The sequence below is a fragment of the Peromyscus leucopus genome, chromosome 10, assembly GCF_004664715.2.
Source record: "Peromyscus leucopus breed LL Stock chromosome 10, UCI_PerLeu_2.1, whole genome shotgun sequence".
Classification (NCBI taxonomy): domain Eukaryota; kingdom Metazoa; phylum Chordata; class Mammalia; order Rodentia; family Cricetidae; genus Peromyscus; species Peromyscus leucopus.
The window spans coordinates 2,912,051-2,920,675 of record NC_051071.1 but is presented as its reverse complement, the minus strand read 5'-3'; the positions used below and the strand labels follow the sequence as shown (position 1 = coordinate 2,920,675).

Genomic DNA, 8,625 nt, shown 5'->3' with positions numbered 1-8,625 from the left:
GGATATGTTGCTTTGGAAAGGAGGCTCTGCTTTTGTTTCCACAGAAAACCAGAGGCTATGGATCTGTTCCAGATTAAGATACATCAGGTTTGACCATCCAAGACCCCCTGAAAGGTCTCCGATAACACCATGGCCCAGATGATTCAACATCCAGAACAGTTTCAAGGCAACTGGCTCAGACAATACAGCCTCACGGACTACCCACAAGTCTAAAATTTTCTTAGTGTCCCCATAAGATACATCACCCCCATCCAGCAGGAAGCAGTAAGAGAAGCTACACCCAGATTCCCAAATATACCAAGCTGGCTTTGGAGATGGAATTGGCTCACTCCTTCTTTAAACCCAAGCATATTCCTAAAAAAAAGGGGGGAGGGTTTGAGAGATTCTTGTGTCCCATATCAGAAGAGCCCTCTGGTGTGGGACAGAGAAAAACCAATATTTTTATTTAAGCCAGGTTGATTATAAATACAATCTCTTTCTAAATAACAAAAGGGGACAGTACAGATAATGATAAGATAAAGGGGTAGATTAGTGAACCTACTTTTAAAGAGCAACTTGTTTAAAAATGTTTTACATTGCTATGGATTTTAGTTTATTGATACAAATTTAAAGTTAATTTTGTTATAATTTATATATATTTTTACTCTTGTTTAAGGTATTATGTTTATACAACTCATTTAAATTGTAATGGAACAATTAGTCTTCTATGATAGTCAAACTTATATAGTCATGTTAAGTTTTCTAGGTATACATAGATATATTTCAGATAGATAGGTAATCTTCAAATACTTCAAAGACCTATAGAATATGGCATTTAAAATATTTTTTAAAAATTTAGACTTTCTGGACAATGAGACATGTCTGTTCCTGGCAGCACCGATTTACTTCAGAGAGGAGGATGGGCATCAAAGACACGAAGATATAGAGTTTATCTTCTTCTTGGCAAAAATGGTTATTTGGGCAAGAAACTGTTCTTGCCTGGACTGCTTAATCAACTGGACATGCAGGACCCATAGGAAGGTGGCCACTGAACTTTGCTTGGCAAAATGTTCCTTCAGGTTCCTGCTTCACAGAGGAAACTGTCAGACATTCTACAGGATACAGAGAGAAGTGACTGAGAGACTCTAGGCCTGTGGGCTGAAGACAGATGCCCCAATTTTACAAAGGAACTTTGGATGACTGACCAGGCTGCCAGCTGTCTCTGTCTACTCTTGCAAGACTCTTAAAAGTTGCTTGCGTCCATCTCCCATTTCTCAGGTAATATTACATCCTTCTGAGGTCTTTGATGTAGTTGAAGACTAGATAGTTATAATTTTCCTTAGGTATGATAAAAGATAAGTTAGATATGAAACCTTAGACTCACAAATATAGGATAGATAGGATATCTTCTTTAATTTTGCCAAATAAAAATAGACTAGATATTATAAATAGACTAGATATTATAACTGTAATTCTTGCTTGATAATTGTTTTGTTATATGTAATTTTACTATGTGAAAGTTAAAACCTTCCTTTTAAAAAAAAAAAGAAAAGGGGAGGTACTGTGGATATTGCTCTGTATTGTAGTGGGTAGCCGTTCCAGCTTTGGTCTGGAAGTTCCAACCCCCACTGAGGCTTTGGCCCCTACAAGGCGGGGCCAAGAAAGGGCCCTGAAGACCCGAGATCTGGATGCACCGCACTCTCTTGTTTCCTGGACCCTGGATGCTAGAGCTAGACCGAGGAGAGTTCTCCAGAGAACACCGCCAAACTGCGCTGAGTCTTTCCCAGAACCTGCAACATACCTATCCCTTCATTTGTAAGTTATGCCACTAAATAAATCTCCCTTTTAACTATGTGGAGTGGCCTTAATAATTTCACCAATATCTAGTGCCCAACGTGGGGCATGAACCCATGACCTTGAGATTAAGAGTCTCATGCTCTACTGACTGAGCTAGCCGGGCGTAACTTACAAATGAAGGGATAGGTAGGTTGCGGGTTCTGGGAAAGATGTAGCGCAGTCCCTCGGTGTTCTCTGGAGAACTCTCCTCGGTCTACCTCTAGCGTCCAGGGTCCAGAAAACAAGAGAGCGCAGTGCATCCAGATCTCAGGTCTTCAGGGCCCTCTCTTGGCCCTGCCTTGTAGGCATGATAGTTACGGAAGCCTCAATGGGGGTTGGAGCTTCCAGACCAAAGCTGGAATGGCTACCCACTACACTGTATAAATAAAATGCTGATTCTCCAGTAGCCAGTCAGGAAGTATAGGCAGGACAAGCAGAGAAGAGAATTCTGGGAACAGGAAGGCTGAGTCAGGGGATGCTGCCAGCCTCCACCATGAGTACCAACATGTAAGATACTGGTAAGCCATGAGCCACATGGCAAGGTATAGATTTATAGAAATGGGTTAATTTAAGATGTAAGAACTATATAGCTAGAAGCCTGAGCCATTAGGCCAAGCAGTTTAAATAATATAAGCATCTGTGTGTTTATTTTATAAGTGGGCTGTGGGACTGCAGGGGCTTGGCAGGACCCAGAGAGAAGCTCTCCAGCTACAAACATGTCTCCAGTGACTTCTTCCAATTAGGACCCACCTCCTAAAGTTCCTAGAACCTCCAAAAGAATACTACCAGACAAGGGATAAGCCTCCACTATATGAGTCTTTTGGAGGGTACATGTCATGTCCTTAAAATAACTGGTCTTGAGAAAAATCACTTCTCCACTCCAGGCCTCTGGTCCCTTGAGATAGAAGGAGTAGATTGAGCTGATTAGCTCTTTATAGTTCCGAAATGCTCATCCATTCATTCCCATCCGTTCATTCATGCATCTATCTACCCACCCATCCATCCATTCATTCATTGGAAGTATACACCTACCCATCTACCCATCCATCTATCTATCCCATACACTCATCCATCTACCCACTCATTGATCCAGCCAGCCAGCCATCTACCCACACACTCACCTATTCATCCATTGAGACACACATCTACCCATCTATCCATTATCTATCCCATACATCCATCTATCCACTCTCCCATCTATTTCCATTCATCCCCGTTGATCCACCCATCCATGTATCCATCCATACCGCCACTCATTTCCATCTATGCATCCATGCATCCATGCATCCATCCATCCATCTGTGTTGGCTAGTTTTTTATGTCAAGTTGACACAGGCTAGAGTCATTTGGGAAGTGATAACGTCAATTGAAAATATGCCCTTACCACATTAGCCTTCAGGTAAGCCCTAGACCAGCTGAGGTCAGGAGATGGAGGGAGAAGCAACAGAATGTAAGCATTCTCTAAGTTATACTTGGTTCTGGCTGGAGCATTTATGGACTATATCCATTTTCAGTAGACATACTTTATAGCCAGCTTGATGCACATCCAAGGAAATTTTTGCATGTGCTTTTCCCACAGGCTGTGGTGTGAATGTTGGTGATGTCTCACAGGGCACCAACATGATAAAAGCTCAGTCCTTGGCTAACAGAATTGGGAAGTGCTGGGGGCCTTTAAGAGCTGGGTGCTGGGGGTAGTCCTTAGGTCATGGAAAGCATGCTTTCAGAGAGGATTGTAGGACCCTGCCTGTTGTCTTTTGGTACCAACTGGAGAGGTGGCCCCTCATTTCAACACGTGTTAGACTGTGGATGGTTCCTGGCGGTAACACAGATCTAACACAGCAGCCTACTGACAATTTCTAATATATCTAGCATATCTATAGCCTTAAATAGCTCTGCCTCAGGATTCTCCAATCATACAGGGAGTTTAAATGCTGCAGTGAGGTGGGCATCCAGGGAAGTATGGTATGAGTGGCAGAGGACATTCAGCTGAGACAAGCTTTTGAGTCAGTTCCTGGGGCTGTCAGGAAGGCTTTCTACCCAATCCTGTCTAGGTTGTAGTCCTGAGACTCCCTGCTTCTCCTCCATCACTCCCAGGCCCAAGGCCTAATCTCCCAATACCACAGCCTCCAAGTTAACAAACCTTGCTCTCCATCCTTCCCATGCAGCGTGGCCACAGGGTCATTGCTAAGGTTTTCAAATCCCGGCTTCTGTTTCTACTCAGTTGTTCCCTTAATTTTGTTTTATAGGGCAAGCTCTGCATTGAATGGAATTCAGTAAATTTTTGTAATTGCAAAGAAGAAGGGTTTCTGATTGTATTGGTTTGTGTTTTTTTGTAAACTTGACACCAACTCAGGTCACCTGGAAAGAGGAAACCTCCACTGAAAAATCTCCTTCCATGAGACTGGCCTGTAGACAAGTCTATGGGTGCATTTTCTTGATTATTGATTGATGTGGGAGGGCACAGCCCACTATGGGCAGTGCCACCCCTGGGCAGGTTTCCTGGGGTGTATAAGAAAGCAAGCTGAGCAAGGCAGTAAGTAGAGTTCCTCCATGGTCCCTACTTCATTTCCTGCCTCGAGTTCCTCCCCTGACTTCCCCTGGTGGTGGGTTGTGACCTGGGAGTTGTGAGATGAAACAGAACCTTTCTTCTCCAGGTTACTTTGGGCCATGGTGTTTATCACACCGGCCGTGGGATGGGCCCTCTGTGCTCTGCCCACCCCTGGTGTTGTTAGAAGAGAAACAGTGCTGAAGAAAGAGCCACGCTGTGAGCAGCTACTGAAGCGGAGGTAGGTGTGTGGCAGGCCACTGCTGGGGCTGTCTGGATCCTCAGCACAGCAGGGAACCTGGAAAGGGTTGATAGGCAGGTTAGGGTGTCTGCATTCTTTGCTGTTAAACACATTTCCACGAAGACCATCTTCAGCTTCACGCTCTTATCTGATTATTTCCTCAGGGCAAAAACATCATTTAGGGCTTGATTGCACATTCCCAGGATGCTTTCTAGAAAGTTCCTGTTAGCTTCCACCCTTCCCAGAGTAATATATGAGGATCCTGCACCCTCATCAGTGTTTGCATACTCATTTTCCAGACCACCAACAAGTATCAACTCATGGGCAGATTAAGTCTGGCTTTTATCACGAAATTAAGATGTTCCAGTTTTTGTTTGTTTTTCGTTGGGTGTCACAACTGTGTGTTTTTGCCTGCTCAGAGGGCTTTCCCCATTTGGGTCCGATTCTTCATTGTCTGACTTAGTTTCTATGTGGCACAGACTATGGCCACTCTGCTCAGAATCGCTCTTCTCCACCGTGGCTAAACGCTCACCCACATCAGTGGAGAGGGGGTCTAGGCAACCTGTTTGATCTTGGGCAAAGCAGGCCCAGGCTGGCATCTGACATTTGGAAACAGTGAATACAATTACCCATCTGTGGACCAAAAGGGCTTTTCCTCTTGAAGGGATCCGAAGGTATTTTGCCTGTGGTGGAGTTCCTCTCAGGGCCCCCTTCTGACTTTAGTGGTGTGGAGAATCTTGCACCCGGTTTAATTCAAAAAAGAGAGTCCAGGCTGGGAGGAGATCTGTGTCTAGCTCTTCTTCCTCGCCCGCTGACCTGTGATCAGAGAAGCCTGGAGGTGGCTAGCAGGAGCCATCAGGGCCTCACAGCACACGTGGAGCTTTGCAGACCTATCTGTGCCCCTCCCGACGGAAGCCAGAAACAATGTGAGTAGGATTTATTCCACCAACAAAAGAGGTAGTGAGCTCAGATGCCTGTGGAGCAATCTCCCCAGCCAGAGATAGCCCTGGGCTGAGAATTCAGCTTCCTGAATTCAAATCACTTCTTCTTCTTCTTCTTCCTCCATTTGTTGTACCCTCCAAAATTCTACAAGTCGTAATCCTAAACTTGGTACCTCCCAACCTGGCCTTATTAGGAAATAGGTTTATTGCAGGCGTAATTAACTAAGATGAGCCCATCATGGAGTGGGGTATGACCAAAGTCCAAGGACTGGTTCAATCTTTTTTTTTCCCCCCCCACAATGGTGAATGAGGGTTTGGGGAGATGGCGCAGTTGGTAGAGGGCTTGCTTGCCTTACAAGCAAGATCTGAGCTCAGGTCCTTGGAAGCCACATGAAGAGCTGAGCTTTGAGGCTCATTTACAATCCCAGTGAGAGAAAGGTGAGGGGAAGAGACGTGGGGTCCCTGGAAGCTCCCAGGGCCAGCTAGCCTGGCGTACAGCAATGAAGCAGAAGCAGCCAGAGAGACCCTGTGTCTCAAGACAGAGTGGAGGGCAGTGATGTACTCCATACACACACACACACACACACACACACACACACACACACACACACACACACGAAGAAATAGTGCCTCCTTTCCCAAAGGTATGTGGATTCCCCTGGGGAACAGGGACTCAGCATCATGAGACTAGCCGTCCCTAGAGTCACTGTCACTTGAGTTAAAGGGTTGAAGCAGGAGCCATCATGATACCTAGGGGGCCGCTGTGGACAAAGCACAGGGAAGGGCTGCCTGGTAGGAGCTGTGTCTGTTGTATAGAGAGGCCCAGGTCTTGTCCATAGGCAGAATGCAGTCCCCATGTCTCTCGTTGGTGCCTCTGTCAGCTGAAGAGTGAGTACAAAAGGACTGCACCAGTTCCGACATTAGGTGTCTCCACCCAGGCACAGAGCATCATGGTGGATGTAACGGTCATCCAGAGAGGTCAGGGAAAAGGCCCCCAGTGTACATTAAAGGGCTGAACATCTAGGGACAAAAGTCTCACCTACCCCTACGAATCTGGGCCACACACTTGGGCTTCAGCCTGTCAGTGAGAAGGCTTGATGGACAGCGGGAGGGATGACATGGAGTCATTTCTCTCTAGTGGAGATGGTACTCTGGAAGGACTTGGGGACACATGGTAGGGAAGGGTGGGCAGTGGAGGGAAGGGCAGCTTGAGAGCACTCAAAGCAGAGCAGGAACCTTGCAAGGAGCAGAGGCGAAGCTGAAACTGCTGGTGTCCGGAAGATCTTTTCCCATGCTGTGATGGGCACCCTGGGCAGGAGCTGTCGAATGCAGAGAGGATAGAACCCACGTCTCCACGTTTGTTTTCCTGTGGACTTGTCTCAGGTGAGGGGCTCCAGATGGAAAGCCCCTCTGAACAGAAGCCTTTCTAATCCACCTGTCTAAGATGTACCACGGCTCTTAGCTGTTTCCCAGAGTCCCCACCACAATGGGCAGGCCATTTTTAGCCCCTCTGAAGGATGGGTTTCTACCACCTCCCACAGCTAGAATGCCGAACTAGCTCTGAGCCCCATCTGCATTTTTATTTTCTTTCTAGGACAATGCTTTATGATTTAAACACCAGCCCAGGCCTGAACCCCAGCTGGCTGCTATGTTGGAAGGCTTGATCTTAACCTGGACCCCTGAGCCCAGGCTTCTGAGGGGCTGCAGTGTGAACAGGAGCTGGGTGAGTGTTTCAGAGAGGTCCAGATCTGGGGCTCTATATTCAGAAGCCAAGACTCAAATGTAGTGGTATTTGCTCTGCCCATGACCTTGAGGAGTGCTGTGATCTGACTGGCTAATCCCTGGGCTTCTCTGGAGAACCTAGCATGGCCAATGGGTGTGCCCAAGGGGACAGCGGACAAATGCACAAAATTACTGTCAGCCTTGCACAGAGTCCCTCGAACTTTATGACTGGCTCTATCTTGGATTTATGGCTATGCTTCTTCTTGTTCTACATTGGTTCTTCATTGAATGGTACTGGGGGTACTCGGGGAAGTGCTCCAGTTCTCTTTCCCAGCACAACACTGTGCTGTTCGAGTGCAGTATGGCAGCCATCATCACCAATGAGTGTCCCTCACATCCAGTCCTGCTGAGTACTGATGCTTTCTGATTGGTACACAATGCCTTACAACCGGAGTCCAGATTACATCACCGCAGTGCACCGCACACTTGAAGCAGGCTACCCACCACACACCATCATGTTTGTTTATTACACATTCTGCTTGGTGCTAATGATGCTTCTCCAGCCTCTTCTGGTGAAGAAGATCGCCCATAGACTAGCTAAGTCTGAGCCATTCAAAAGAATTTACACTGCACTCAGAGGGTCAGAGGATAGCCTAGGGATCTGATTTAAGAAGGTTTGAAAGTAGTTATAACGCAGTCAGGCTGGAGAAGACATGACCTTTGGGGGTAGAGGCTGTGAGCCCATGACAAGCCAGGCTGCGAGTCTCAGTGCTGTGTTCTTACCACACATCCATGTGGTGTGCCTAAACAGTATTAACTTCATGTTCTACAAACAAAGCAATGAGAGAAGCTGTTATTCTTCTGATTAACAGGGAAGCCATCCAACTGGCTGCACTTGAATTATACCCCTAGAATATTAAATTCAGACCTCTTTCGTTCTCATTTATTTTATTGGATTGTATTGGGATATTTTAAAAGCGGAAGATGGTGGGAGGGAGGGAAGGGTTCTGGGACGGGGGCCATTTTTACCACTTGCCGAAGGCCAATACTGCATCCAGAAGACTCAAGTAGACACAGGCCTCCTTGACTGAGTGAAAGTGATTTTTCTCCAAGATTATTTGGGTTCATACTTTATAGCCAGCCCAGGGCTTTTCAGGTTCTCTGCTTGGAAGCAGACTCATGGCCATACAGTCTCACACAATTGTCCCCCTTCCCACCTCCCCACCAAGGCCCTGAGATGGTCTCTCAGAGGGCCGGCTGAGTCCACAGACACTGATGCCCTCTATTGTGAAAGTGACAAGACTCTCAATACATCACTTGCAGTTAGGTGTGGCATTTGTTTGGATTTGTTGTGAAGAGTT

At 46.5% G+C, this 8,625-nt stretch overlaps 1 pseudogene; it reads left to right on the top strand.

The window, feature by feature from the left end:
* Positions 1-4,482: 4,482 nt before the first annotated feature.
* Positions 4,483-7,929, top strand: LOC114702093 (annotated as a pseudogene).
* The last annotated feature ends 696 nt before the right edge of the window (positions 7,930-8,625 follow it).